This window comes from Dipodomys merriami, unplaced genomic scaffold, assembly GCF_024711535.1.
Source record: "Dipodomys merriami isolate MVZ:Mamm:240054 unplaced genomic scaffold, mDipMer1.0.p SCAF_412, whole genome shotgun sequence".
In the NCBI taxonomy this organism is placed as follows: Eukaryota; Metazoa; Chordata; class Mammalia; order Rodentia; family Heteromyidae; genus Dipodomys; species Dipodomys merriami.
The window spans coordinates 218,514-232,608 of record NW_027205738.1 but is presented as its reverse complement, the minus strand read 5'-3'; the positions used below and the strand labels follow the sequence as shown (position 1 = coordinate 232,608).

The window sequence follows — 14,095 nt, the reverse complement described above, 5'->3', positions numbered from 1 at the left end:
AAAGAAGCTCAGGAACAGTGCCCAGGCCCTGAATTCAAGCCCCAGGACTGGCAATATATGTATATGGAAGACAGAAGGTAGATGAACCTTTGAGAACTAAGTGCATGAATCAGGATGAGGGTTTTTTTTCATTTCAATAAATACTATTTTATATGATCAGAGGCATTGCACATTTAGGATGCAGCATTTCATGCTGAGCTTAGGCCATCATTTACTCTTCTCTGCACTTACTGAGGCTACTTTGTAGCCTCTTTGAGCCCGGTCTTGGGGACTCAGGAAATAAGATATAGTTTCTGCTTCAAGGATCCTGTCTGATGTGCAGAACAGCCTAACAGGTAGCGCTATGTTGTATGGGAAGTTCCTCAAGCAGGATGTCAATTGAGCCCTGTGGAGGCAGAGAAAGAATGACACAGTTGGTTTTAAGCAGAGTCTTGCTTGAATTAGGTCCTGAAGTTTGAGTACAGCAATCAGTTACCCTTCATTCTGAAAAACAGTCTACTTTTATGGTTTTGGGGAAGGGAAGATATAGGCATGATTAAACCATGGACATGATCAATCATAAGACATGATGTGAGCTAGCATGTCTAAGAACCAGTAAGTCTGAGCTCAGCTGGAGAAGGGCCTGAACGAGAGAACAGAGGGGCAACAGTTGTCTGAGCCTCTCTTTTGGCCAGAATACCAACTTCACCCAATGAGGTGCTCTCTTGACCTGCTACTGAGCTGGGACTTCAGTCCCTTCCTCACGTTTTGTTGTAAAGGCTCTCCACTAAGAAGCCCAGGTACCATAACCCTTTAGAGTCAGGGCAGTGTCTGAGAAGAGCCTGGCCCTTGGTTAACTCTTAAAGATCTCACAGCCTGGTTTACACAGATTTGACCCCTCTGGGTTTTGCTCAAATCTGTAAACTTGGGTGTCAGTGCCTCCATTTAGGTGTCAAGTCTCCAAATGAGATAGTGATGAACAGCTTCTCCATAGCCTCCCTGGCAGAAGCATCCATCACTTTGCCAATAAAAGGGCTGTCCAGAGCCCTTGGGCACTGCAGATTTATGAGCTGGCTATGCCTTCTACTGTAATCTCTGGACTCCCAGCTTTCACTGAAAAAGAATGGCTTCTAATCTCAACAGTAACCTCCCTGCGTAAATTTGTGCTTGGGAAGGCTTAGTCCAGACTGAATTTCTTGTAGAACATTAACTCCTTCTCTCCCTGTAACCTCAGAACCCTAGGAGAGCCTCTAACTACTTGTAAGCAGGGAAGCTACCCCTATGTAAGTCATTGAGGTAATGTAGTTCGCTGGGAGTGTGACTAAAGTAGTAAAGTACTCATCTAGTGTACCCAATTTGGAAAGAAAAATAAAATCTGAATTCCAACTTCCATTTTCACTCCCATTACTTGAGAGCCACTTTTCTTCTCTGAGCCAAGACCCAGGAAAAGCCTAGAAATTACTGCTTTGGCAATAAGGAATGAAGGTTGTGAAGGACTACATCCAAACTGGGGCCCTTCCCATGGGTGATGACATCTGTCCAGAGGAGGGCAGCAGATAATTGTACTCTAGTGTAATAAAAGCTTTAATAATAGATGAGCAAAGGGCTTGTGGAGAGTTGTTTTTAGCTGTCCCTCAGCTCTTCAGCTCAAGGCTAGTGCTCTACCACTTGAGCTACAGCGCCACTTCCGGCTTTTTTCTTTTTGCTTATGTGGTGCTGAGGAATCAAACCCAGGGCCTCATGCATGCAGGTAAGCACTCTACCACTGAGCCACCTTCCCAGCCCCAGCTGTAATCTCCTTTATTTCAGCATCCCAACTGCATGATTTTCCGCCATCTTGCCACTGCTTGTCATCCTTTCCACACCATGTCTGAAGTGTCCCTGGCCAGCTCTTCCTCAACTTTCCTCTCGGTTTCCTCTCTGTGAGCTACAATGGAGGATCTAGGATAGCAAATGTCTCAACACAGTAACTTCTTTTCTTTATATTAGTGGAAAATTTTGATGTAGATAAAAGTAGTGTGGCAGGGCATTGTAGTATTGGCCTCTAATCCAAGATTAGAAACAGAGACAGAAGGATCATGAATTCCAGGCCAGCCTAGGATACACTTGGAGAACTTGCCTAAAAAAATGTAGGGCTAGGAATGTGGCTTAGTGGTAGAGTGCTTGCCTAGCATGCATGAAGCCCTGGGTTTGAGTCCTCAGTGCCACATAAACAGAAAAGGCTAGAAGTAGTGCTGCAGCTCAAGTGGTAGAGCGCTAGCCTTGAGCAAAAACTTAGGAACAGTGCCCAGACAGTGCTTAAGCCCCAGGACTGGCAATTTTTTAAAAAAATAGTAGAGGGACTGGGAAGGTGGCTCAGTGGTAGAGTACTTGTTTTGTATGCATGAAGCCTTGGGTTCAATTCTTTAGTACCACATCAGCAGAAAAAGTTGGAAGTAGCGCTGTGGCTGAAGTGGTGGAGCGCTAGCCTTGAGCTGAAGAGCTGAGGGACAGTGCCCAGGCCCAGAGTTCAGGCCCACGACTGACTAAAAAAAAAAGAAAAAAAAGTAGAGTAATAACAAATGTAAATGTATTATTTATTTTGTACAGATTCTTTCAACACTTGTTGCCCACTCATGGCCAACCTTGTTTATCCATGTACCAATCTACTCCCTGCCTCTTTCCTCAATATATTATTCTTGACTGATATTATTAATGACTGATGTTTTGGGACAGGATATCAGTGTATAACCCAGGCCTCTGCCTCCTTAGTGCTGGGATTATTACCATACCCATCCTCTACTATAATAATAATAATTATTATTACTAATATTATTATTATTTGCTGGTCCTATCGTTTGAACTCAAACAGCCTGGGTGCTGTTGCTGAACCTCTTTGTGCTCAAGGCTAGCATTCTACCACTTGAGCCATAGCACCACTTGTGGTTTTTCCTGACTAGTTTACAGGAGATAAGAGTCTCATGTACTTTTCTGCCCAGGCTGGCTTTGAATCACGATCCTCAGCTCTCAGCCTTCTGAGTAGCTAGGATTGCAGGTGTGAGCCATTGGCACCCAGCCCTCCTCCATATTATTGGGAGGAAAATCATTATAACACATCCTATCATTTCATCCATGTGTATTTAAATTCTGTATAGAAGATAGAGGCAGCCAGGAACTGGTGGCTCATACCTGTAATCCTAGCTACTCAGTAAACAGATCTAGGGATTGGGGTTCAAAGACAGTTCAGGCAGGAAAGCCCCTGAAACTCTTATCTCTAATTAATTACCAAAAAAGGTGAAGTAGAGTATTAGCCTTGAGCTATAAAGCTCAGAGACAATGCTCAGGTCCTGAGTTCAAGTCCCAGGACAGTCACACACACAAAAAGTAAAGGCTTTAAAAGTTTTTTCTACACGTTCCAATGTGGGAGGAGAATTAAGTTAAAGGCCACTTCTCTTGGAAACGTCTCCAAACTCCTACCTCTGGCACCCCTCTCTATGGTGAGTGTCTATACTTTCTCTTTCAATAAACCTGCTTCTTTACTATAAAACAACAACAAAACTTCACTACAATATCATAATCATATCTAGAAAATAACTTCTTAATATCAAACATATTTCAGTGTTTAAATTTCAAGTGGTTTTATAAATGTTATGACTTTTCAGCTTGCTTGATTCAAATACAAATTAGGTCTTCTTATTACAACTTGGTTTATATATCTAAATTATAGGTGCCTACTCCATCTCCCCAATTGCTGTCATTCTCTTTCATTTATTTGTTGAAGAATCATTTACCCTGTAGTTTCTCTGGAAACTGAAGTTTCTTTGGCAATATACATCCCCCCCTTTTTTTTTTTGCCAGTCTGGAATTTGAACTCAGGGCCTAGGCACTGTCTTTAAGCCTCTTTTGGTCAAGGCTATCACTCTACCACCACCACTTCACCACAGTGCCCCTTCCAGTTTTTTTCTGTGTATGTAGTACTGAGTAATCGAACCCAGGGCTTCATGAATGCTAGGCAAGCACTCTACCACTAAGCCACCTTCCCAGCCCAGCAATATGCATTCTTACTGTAACTTCCTACACTGTAAGTTCCTTGAGAACAGCACCCAGGGTTTTTCTGAATGTATCATTATGATTCACCTAATATACTTTTTTGTTCTCCAGATTAGTTGGTTGGATAGAAATACTTGATCACATTCAGGTTTGCATTTTTTTTTACAACATTGCTTAATGTATGCTGTTAAACTCTTTTTTTTTTTTTGTCGGTCGTGGGGCTTGAACTCTGGGCCTGGGCGCTGTCCCTCAGCTCTTCAGCTCAAGGCGAGCGCTCTACCACTTGAGCTACAGCGCCACTTCCGGTTTTCTGGTGGTTTATTGGAGATAGGAGTCTCACGGTCTCTCCTGCCCGGGCTGGCTTTGAACCGCGATCCTCAGATCTCAGCCTCCTGAGTAGCTAGGATTACAGGCGTGAGCCACCAGCGCCCGGCTTGCTGTTAAACTCTTTGACCCTCAGAATTATAGTGGCTGATGAATAAGCAGTGCCTAAATCTGTCCATCCATTGAAAATTTAACATGATGATATTTCAATTTTTTTGTTTATTAACTGGAATTTTTTAAAAATAGCCTCACTGTGTAGCCTAGGCTGGTCTGGAACACAATCCTCCTGTCTCCGCCTTCTCAGTGATGGGATTACAGGTGTGTGTCATCAGTCCTGGCTGGAATACTTCTTTAATAAGAATTTCTTACATTTACCATTTTGGGTACCCAGTAGTTTGGTTAGCATGAGGAAGGCAAAAGAAATTATTCCTCTGCTTTGATTTTTCCTTTCAAAATAGTAATTGGCTCACTAGAATTCATCATCAGAAACCCATTAGCTGCAGTCCATTGCAAGAATCATTTGTATCAATGCTCAAATTGTCCCATTTTTGGCCATTGGAAGCCTCTTCAGGCAGGTTCCTGAGTTTTGTTACCTAACTCTGACTCTAGAAATCGCTAGTAACTGCCTTGCTAGCTATCTTTTTTTTTTCTTTTTTTTTTTTTTTTTGCTTATGTGGTGCTGAGGAATTGAACCCAGGGCCTCTGGCATGCAAGGCAAGAGCTCTACCACTGAGCCACCTTCCCAGCCCCGCTAGCTATCTTGTAAAGAAAAATATTCCAGATCAAGTTGTTGCTCTAAGGAATTCTGGTTCCTTTCAGTATTTCAAGTATTTCAAGTATTTCAAGATCATAATCTGTGTTTTTTTGTTTGTTTGTTCGTTTGTTTGTTTGCCAGTCCTGGGGCTTAAATTGAGGGCCTGGGGACTGTCCCTGACCTGCTTTTGCTCAAGGCCAGCACTCTACCACTTGAGTCACAGAGCCACTTCTGGCTCTTTCTGTTTATGTGGTATTGAGTAATCAAACCCAGGGCTTCATGCATGCTAGGCAAACACTCTACCATTAAGCCACATTCCCAGCCCCTCGAGATCACAATCTAGATGCTAATGATTTTCCATGCAGTGGAGTGGGCATTGTCTTCAGGCCTGCTCAGTGTTCAGAGCTAGGAGGTTTTTATATGCTTGTTTGTTTATTTGCTTCTAAAAGAAAATTTATGTGAGTTCATACTGATGGCTCCAATTCCTGTTTAGTATCAACAAGTTTTTGCTAAATTCTTTTGTCTCTATGTCTCCTTTCTCTCTTTCTTAGACTTACCACTCTATAATTACACTAATGACAGAAGTGAAATATCATATACTTACTAGTTTTATCTACCATACACTTACAACAATCTAATAATTGTATCAATACTACCACTAATAGGAATATCACTTTTACCTTTTTAAGGGTTTTCTTTTTTAAGTTCTGGAATATCCTTCCTTGTCTTGTATAGGCAGTTTCCTATTGATCCTTCTGGACCCACTTTCAAACAGATACCTCTCATTTTTTTTTTAAACTTTAGCTAATATTCATTCCTTTGTATTCTATACCTCTTAGTTTAGCAAAATTCATTCATATTTTCTGTAACTTTATACACCATTAATTCCTTGAGGACAGCACCCAGCAGCAGATACTCAGAGCAGGCTTGATTTTCAGCAAGTAATAGCATTCATGTCACATGGTACTCACAACTTTCCTGGACAAGTGACTTAGGCAGTATGCATGTGTTGATGCATTGAGAATCTACTCTGGGTCAGAGTAGACAGTGATGCTTTTCCTCATCCTCTCAAAATGAACTTCTCAATTTTATACTCTGCATCACCCTGACTAGCAGGCCCTTTTAAATTGAAGACAGGGCTGTGGGAACTTTTGATTGAAATACCAGACCAGAGTGGTGACATTGGCCAGATTCGGGGCAAAGAAATGCTCAGGGAAGAGACCCAATGGTTCGGCTATCCAAGATAGAGATCCTGAGTGGCCAAGAGTTAGGTCTAAGGCAAAGAAAAAGTACAAACAGTCTTCAAGACACAAAATGCTGGCTGATAAGGACATAATGGACTAAGTTTGGTACAAAGTCCAGAATCTTCTTACTTTTTACCCTCTGGCTTAAGTGCCAGGAATTCCCAGCCTCTTCCCTGCAGGCCATCCATTAAAAGTTGGCAGCAGGAGAAGGAAATTTTCTGCCTTCAGATTCTTCTGTAGGGTTTGATGTTCATTTGGAATAGACAACTAGAAAGATGAAAGAAAAAATGGAGAGTAGATATTTATGAAAATAAAATCTCTAGTGATTGCCTATGGGCTAGTTTGTCTCTGCCATTATTTAACATTTCAGAAACCAGAGCTGGTATTTATTAGAAGCCCTATGAGGCCTTCTACTCTGGTAAATTACAGCTTCTACCCTTCTGCAGCCACTTGTCACACACAAGACTGTTTTTTGGCAGCATTTCCCTTTCCCTGAGCCAGTAGACACGGGCAGGTCGCCCTTGCCCCGCCTTCCCTTCACAGTGTGGCCCAGGGCTGACATCTGAATGTAGCACTGGTGAGGTCTCCAAGGAGGCCCTGGCTCAGCTCTTAAGTGGAAGGCCATGCTTTAGGAACCCTTCTCGGCCATATGCTGGCATCTCCTAGCCTTTCTTTCCAAGTTCCCGTTTCTTACCAATCTCCGACTGGGTGACTCTTCTTCATTACATGCTACGTTAAAGCCACTGTCCCTTGCAACGAGATTCCCCTCATATAAACATGCTTCCCAGTGAATGCCACCACAATTCATACTTGTCCCTGACTGAAGACTGGGCTGGGTTTTTTTGTTTGTTTGTTTGTTTGTTTGCCAGTCCTGGGACTTGATCTCAGGGCCTGGGGACTGTCCCTGAGCTTCTTTTGCTCAAGGCTAGCACTCTATCACTTGAGCCACAGCACTACTTCTGGCTTTTTCTGTTCATATGGTACTAAGGATTCAAACTCAGGGCTTCATGCGTGCCAGGCAAGAATTCTACCACTAAGCCACATTCCCAGCCTTGGGCTAGTCTTTATTGTACCTTAGCACAGCAATCTACAAAATGTTTTGTGTGTTTGTCTCTCTTATTCTTTCCCCTGATAAACTATAAGTTTCCTGAGAGCTGGGGCCATGGCTATCCTGGAAGAGTGCCTGGCACATGACTTCAATAGATATCTGTTGGATTAATTAAGAAATCCAGCCCAGGCATCAGTAGCTCATACTTGTAATCCTATCTTCTCAGGAGGCTGAGATCTGAGGATTGCAATTTAAAACCAATCCAGGCAGGAATGGCCATAAGATTCTTACCTCCAATTAAGCACCAAAAAAGCTGGAAGTGGTGCTGTGGCTCAAGTGGAAGAGTGCTATCCTTGAGTAAAGCAGCGCCAGGACAGTGCCCAAACCCTATGTTCAAGCCCTAGGACACATACAAAAAGAAAAAGAAATTCACCCAGTCACTTAAACTAGAGTCTCCAGATCAGGGTAGATATTGCATTCTTACTCTGCATATCATATCGGTCAGCAGGATTTGTCTCTTCTCTGGAACATTTCTTGAGTCTGCCTGTTGCTACCATACACAGTGTTCTGTGCCCACTCATTTCACATTAGAACTGTGATAATAACTCAGTGGATTTTTCCATCTCTTTTCTTTTACTTTTAACATATCCTACATGCAGCCATGGGGGTCTTTGAAAATTAATAAACTTGACTATGCCTTTCACTGTGTCACTTCCCTACTTAAAACTTTTCTTTTGGCCTCTCCTTGTCTGGTCTAAAGAAAATCTAAATTCCTTGGACTACTATCTTTGTGTCCTGCCTCATTGCCTTGTTTTAACTTTTGTTTCAGCTACCACAATGGCTTTCTAGTTCCTAAATCTTTTGGTGGTGATGGTTGTGATGGTAGGAGTGTGTGTGTGTGTGTGTGTGTGTGTGTGTGTGTGTGTGTGTGTGTGTGTGTGTGTGTGTGTGTGTCTGTGTGTCTGTGTGTGTCTGTGTGTGTCTGTGTGTGTGTGTGTGTGTGTGTGTGTGTGTGTGTGTGTGTGTGTGTGTGTGTGTGTGTGTATGTAATGGAATTCAGAGCCTCAAGCTCTTGCTTGACCTTTTTCTACTCAGGCCTGTATTCTACCACTTGAGCCTCTGCTTCTGGCTTTTTATTGGTAAAATGGAGATAGGAGTCTCTCAGATTTTTTTTTTCCTGGCTGACTCTGAACTGTGATCTTCAGATCTCAGAGTCCTGAGTAGCTAGGATTATAAGCCTGAGCTCTCCTAAATCATTTAAGTCTTTCCATATATACTTTATCCTTCCTCCTCTAGTACCTAACAGAAGGTTGCCACAGAGAAGCAAGAGAGGAAGTGGATGAAGGCAGAACCTGTGAGTCTGGGTTGGAGAACTTGGGTCACTAGATTTCCAAAGAAATAGAAAAATAGGACAGGTCTTAAAAAAACAGTCGTGTCCCTCCAACATTAATTATTCCTTGGAGCACAGATATTAGTACTCAAGGCTTAAGATTTTAGGGCTCGGGCTGGGAAGGTGGCTCAGTGGTAGAGCACTTGCTTTGCATGCTTAAGGCCCTGGGTTCGATTCCTTAGCACCACATAAGCAAAAAAGAAAAAAGCCAGAAGTGGCGCTGTGACTCAAGTGGTAGAGAGCTAGCCTTGAGCTGAATTGTGGGACAGCGCCCAGGCCCAGAGTTCAGGCCCCACAATCGGACCCCCCAAAAAAAAGATTTTAGGGCTCTAGATCTGATGGCAGCAGGCAGCTCTGATGTTGAAGTTGGTCCTTTAATCATTAAATACCATTTTCTATTATTTTAGCTCCTTTGGGTAGGGGAGAATATCTTGAATATTACTCTTTGTTTTTCAGTGCTCTTTTTTGTTTGGGGCGTGTGGTTCTTCTGGACATGGCATCTACTACAGGAAGGCAGAATGGCCAACAGCAGCAAGGAATTCACGTGGTGCCGTATTGGAGCCTCATCGTCTGTCTAACAAATGCAATTTAAGGGTTGACCCAGGGGTGTAGCTCAGTGGTGGAGTGCTTGTGAAGGCTGGGTTCAAACCCCAGCTCCCCTCCAAAAAAGAAAAAAAAGCAAATTAAACATTGTTCAGCACATGTGTCTCTTAGGTCTTCTTTTCCACTGTTGATTGCTACTGTAACTGCGCTGATGCAATGAAATGTGGAGGCATGAGTTAGGCAGGCCCAAGCGACCTCCCATTCGCCTCCCACAAACAGATGGCACAGCACATAGAACTATCATCACTTCTGCCCTCTTTTCTCTGAATTGTGTCGATTACCCAGTGATCCTCCTTACTCCAAATGTTTGTCCTTCTAAGGTCATCAAACACAGATTAATTGGGAACTTGCACATTAATCTTCGTTAGCCTGATATGGAACACCTGAATCTCATGGTTGCAAACATCTGTTAGCATTTTGTGATTTTGACCTCATTTTTTTTTCTTGAGGGTTGTTCGTTTTTATTTTGGTGCCAGTACTAGGGATTGCCTCATACTCTCATGTGTTTCTTTTACTCCTGGCTGATACTCTACCATTGGAACCACCTCTGATTTTTGGTGGTTGATTGGAGGTAAGAGTCTCATGAACATTCCTGTCTGGCTGGCTTCAAACTACAGTCCTCAGATCTCAGCCTCCTGAGTAATTAGGATTACTTATGCCACTGATGTCTGGCTTCTTAAAGTTTTATCTATAGCATGTGAGAGGTTACTGGGAATCTGATTTAATGTGCTAGCTATTATGATGTGTAGATCCCAGTACACATCCGAAGTTTTCCTCCTGTAAGTATAGAATGTCAGCACTGAAGAAATGTCCATTTTCAACAGATTTTGAACATTCTTTAGAGTTCTTTGAGTGCTTCATCCTGGCTCGAGGACATTACAGCAAGAAGCTAGTCACAAGAAGTGTCTTAAGAAAATGTAAATAGAAGGCTGGAGACTATCAGCTCAATACTACTGCTCCATGATGCCCTTGGCTGTCCCGATAACTTTTGTCACTTTGTATTTCTTAGCAGTTCTTTCCATGAGATTGTCATCATCGGATCCCAAGACACCTGCTCTAGCAGTGAGGGCAGTACAGAACCTGGCTCTAGGAGAAACCTGCCAATAATCTTTTAGACCTAACAAAGGCTTTACTTCAGAGGCATCTTAGGGAAAGGTATCTAACTGCCTCAGATTAGGAGCACAGCCAGTGCTTTGTGACTTCACAGGAGGTTTCTGTAAATGACTCAGTCCCACCTCATGCTCCTACCATGCATATCTGCATTTCTAGCCCAGATTCTCCCATTTGGAGGCCTTCTTGCCTGTAGAGTGGTGGGGAAGAGCTCTAGCTATGGCCTCTCAGGTGCCTTTGCAGAGACCCATTTATTGAAAGGGGAATGGGGAAAGGGAGTCCTTAAAGATGCTTTTCTTAGGCAGGTGTGATGGTGCATACCTGTAATACCAGCCCTGGGATATGGAGTTGCTTGGGAGGCAGAAGCAAGAGTTTCACTAGTTCAGGGTCAATGTGGGCCACATAGCAGGACTCTTGTTTTTAAAAAAGAAACGAAACAAAAAAAAACCCAAATAACAATAAGATAACTTTATTCATTCAGTACTTTTTCTCTCCTGGCCTTTTCCTCTCCTCCCTCCCCCCCCCCCGCCCTCTCCCACCCCCATCCCATGGCAGGAAGACATCTGCAGTGATTGCCTAGTATTTGTTCCATGGGGTAAAATGGAACATTCGCTGCAGGTGCTTTCTCCACTTTAGCCTCTTGCTTCCTCCTTTTGCACTAAGTAATCTAAAGGCTTGTCTGTTACTTCTTTTTTCACTTATCTTAATCAACTATTCTAATACCTGACTCTCAGCTCTCTTCACCTCAGCTCTTTTTTGTAGCACTGAGGTTTGAACTCAGAGTCTTGTACTTGTTTCTTCCAGCTCAGCTCTTGACAGACAGCAAGGTTGGAAAAAGCAAAATGCATAAGCCAGTGGGTTGGGCTGTCTTTTAATGAGCTTTCTCCAAAGCCCCTATCCAATGTTCTCTGCTTATATGTCTTATTGGTCACAGTGTATCACATAGTTACCCTTAGTTGTGAGGGAAGCTGGAATATGCTCCTTAGCTTGACACATTGATACCAGAATGAACCATATTGCGGCTAAGTAGAGAAGGTAAAGAAAGTTTTAGATAAGTAACTCCAGTACTACATCTTATTTTTATTTTATTTTTGTCAGTCATAAGGCCTGTCGGTCTGGACACTGTCCCTCAGCTTTTCAGCTCAAGGCTAGCACTCTACCACTTGAGCCATAGTGCCACTTGCGGCTTTTTCTACTTATGTGGTGCTGAGGAATTGAACCCAGGGCCTCATGCATGCAAGGCAAGCACTCTACTTCTGAGCCACCTTCTCAGCCCCCAGTTCTACATCTTAGATTCCCTATTTTTAGAAAAGCGAATGGACATTTGTCTTTTTTAAAATTTTTTTTGATTGACACAAAGTATTGAGAGGAATGAATTTGGGAAAGATGGAATGGCACTAACATAGTTTTTGAAACTCTTTAATTCCATCATGAAAACAGAGCAACTGGACTACCAAAATAAGCCTATGGACATCATCTACAACAAAACTAAGGTATTTCCACAACCCCCAAAGTCAAGTAGATGGAAACTACTGTCAACTCTCAGACTTGAATGGGGTATCAGTGTTTATGGGGGGAAAGAAGTAGAGAGAAGGGCTGGGAAGGTGGTTCAGTGATAGAGTGCTTGCCTTGCATGAATGAGGCCCTGGGTTTGATTCCTCAGCACCACATAAGCAGAAAAAGCCAGAAGTGGTGCTGTGGTTGAAGTGGTAGAGCACTAGCCTTGAGCTGAAGAGCTGAGGGACAGTGCCCAGGCCCAGAGTTCAGGCCCCACAACCAACAAAAAAATAAAAAAGAGGCAGAGAGAAGCAGCAGAGTTTTGGGGAAAGCTGAAAACAAGAGACCCAAAAAACAGCCAACAAGAAAATACATTGGGCCAATAGTAGAAAAGCAGCAATAGAAGTTTTATATATACCAGTTTGCAGCCCATAAGGACAGGAGTTCAAAGAAGCTGTTGTAGACCTGATCCTGTGAACTTACCCAACCATCAGAGAAGAGACTGCAGGAAACAATATAATTCAGGAAGGCCAGGGGTGGGATATTTGGGGCAAAGGAAAGAGAAGTCTAAATAAGAGCTGAGGAGGGGAACAGACTGAGGCTATTTCAGAAAGTTTGAAGCTGTGTATGTGTGTGAGTGTTTGTGCATACTGGAGATTGAACTCAAGGTCCCATACTTGGTAGGCAAGTACTACTATTTAGCCAAGGCCTCTAATTCTTTTGCCTTTTTTTGTTTTGTTTTTTAGATAGGGTCTCATGCTTTTACCAGGGCCAGCCTTGGACTTTGAGTCTCCTACTCTGCCTCTTCTGTAGCTGAAATTAGTGTGTACCATCATACCAGGTCCTGAGGCCATACTTTTGAGAGTATCATGGGAAGATTGAAAAAGAAGCAGTAAACCATGATTTTAGAAAAAGCTAACTGAGGGCTGGGAAGGTGGCTCAGTGGTAGAGCGCTTGCCTTGCATCAGCACCATATAAGCAGAAAAGAAAAAAAGCCGGAAGTGGCACTGTGGCTCAAGGGGTAGAGCGCTAGCCTTGAGCTGAAGAGCTGAGGGACAGCGCCCAGGCCCAGAGTTCAGGCCCCACGACCGGACCCAAAAAAAAAAAAAAAAAAAGCTAACTGACTCAACATTTTCTCCTAAATAGGCAAGAAAACTAATTCCATGTAAAACAGTACAACAGTGAGGATTGCAGTCAGATCTCATAATTAGGTAAGAAGAAGAAGAAAAATGAAGACAAGGAGCAGAGTAACATCCCCAGTGGTGACTGAAGCATCCTAGATGAATTCCCACAAAATGGGCAAAACCTGTTACGATTTGAAAACAAGCTTAAAGATATAGAAGAAAGGCTCTAATCAAAACAGATGGTTGGAAGTAGAGCCATGACTCAGGGATAGAACTCCACCTTTGAGCAAAAAAGCTGAGGGACAGTGTTCAGACCCCCTGAGTTCAAGCCATAGTACCAAAAAAAAAGAAGAAAAAAAAATAAGAAAACCAGGTAGTCTTCAGCTTTGACAAGAGTGCTTTATACGGACTACTGTAGTGATATGTATAGGATGCTTGAAGAAAAGAAAATGTGAGCCAGGATTTTGCATCCAATCACCTGTTTTTCTGGGGTGAAGGGGATAGATAGAACATTGTTGGCATGGAAAGAACAAAGAGAATACTCCCTGGGCTGGGAAGGTGGCTCAGTGGTAGAGCGCTTGCCTTGCATGCCTGAGGCCCTGGGTTTGATTCCTCAGCACCACATAAGCAAAAAGAAAAAAGCCGGAAGTGGTGCTGTGGCTCAAGTAGTAGAGTGCTAGCCATGAGCTGAAGAGCTGAGGGACAGTGCCCAGGCCCAGAGTTCAGGCCTCACGACCGGACCCTCCCCCCCCCCCAAAAAAAAAAGAATACTCCCTGAGTTCAAATCCCAATGCCACCAAAATAAAAATAAGGAAGGGGACTATGTTTGAAACCTGGACTACATTCTTTGCGTGTATGGTATGGGATTTCCTCATGGAGTCCATCATTGGTTTTCCCCCCACCCCCATGGCCTGGTCTCTAGAAAGCAGACAGTAGAGAAGAGCCCCCTCAAACAGACAAGGAAGGCAGCCTGGTTCCTGAACCAGGACATCA

At 43.1% G+C, this 14,095-nt stretch overlaps 1 protein-coding gene across 10 annotated transcripts in view; it reads left to right on the top strand.

The window, feature by feature from the left end:
• The window catches only part of LOC138807135 (protein YIPF1), a 38,743-nt gene extending 29,275 nt beyond the window's left edge, over positions 1-9,468 (top strand). For 9 of the 10 annotated variants that reach the window (XM_069992704.1, XM_069992709.1, XM_069992702.1 and 6 more), the window contains one exon: positions 9,225-9,468. The gene's annotated coding sequence lies outside the window, so the exon portion shown is untranslated. Of the gene's footprint in view, positions 1-8,674; positions 8,733-9,224 lie in introns of all 10 variants that reach the window. The other variant, XR_011366056.1, reaches the window with a different exon arrangement.
• The last annotated feature ends 4,627 nt before the right edge of the window (positions 9,469-14,095 follow it).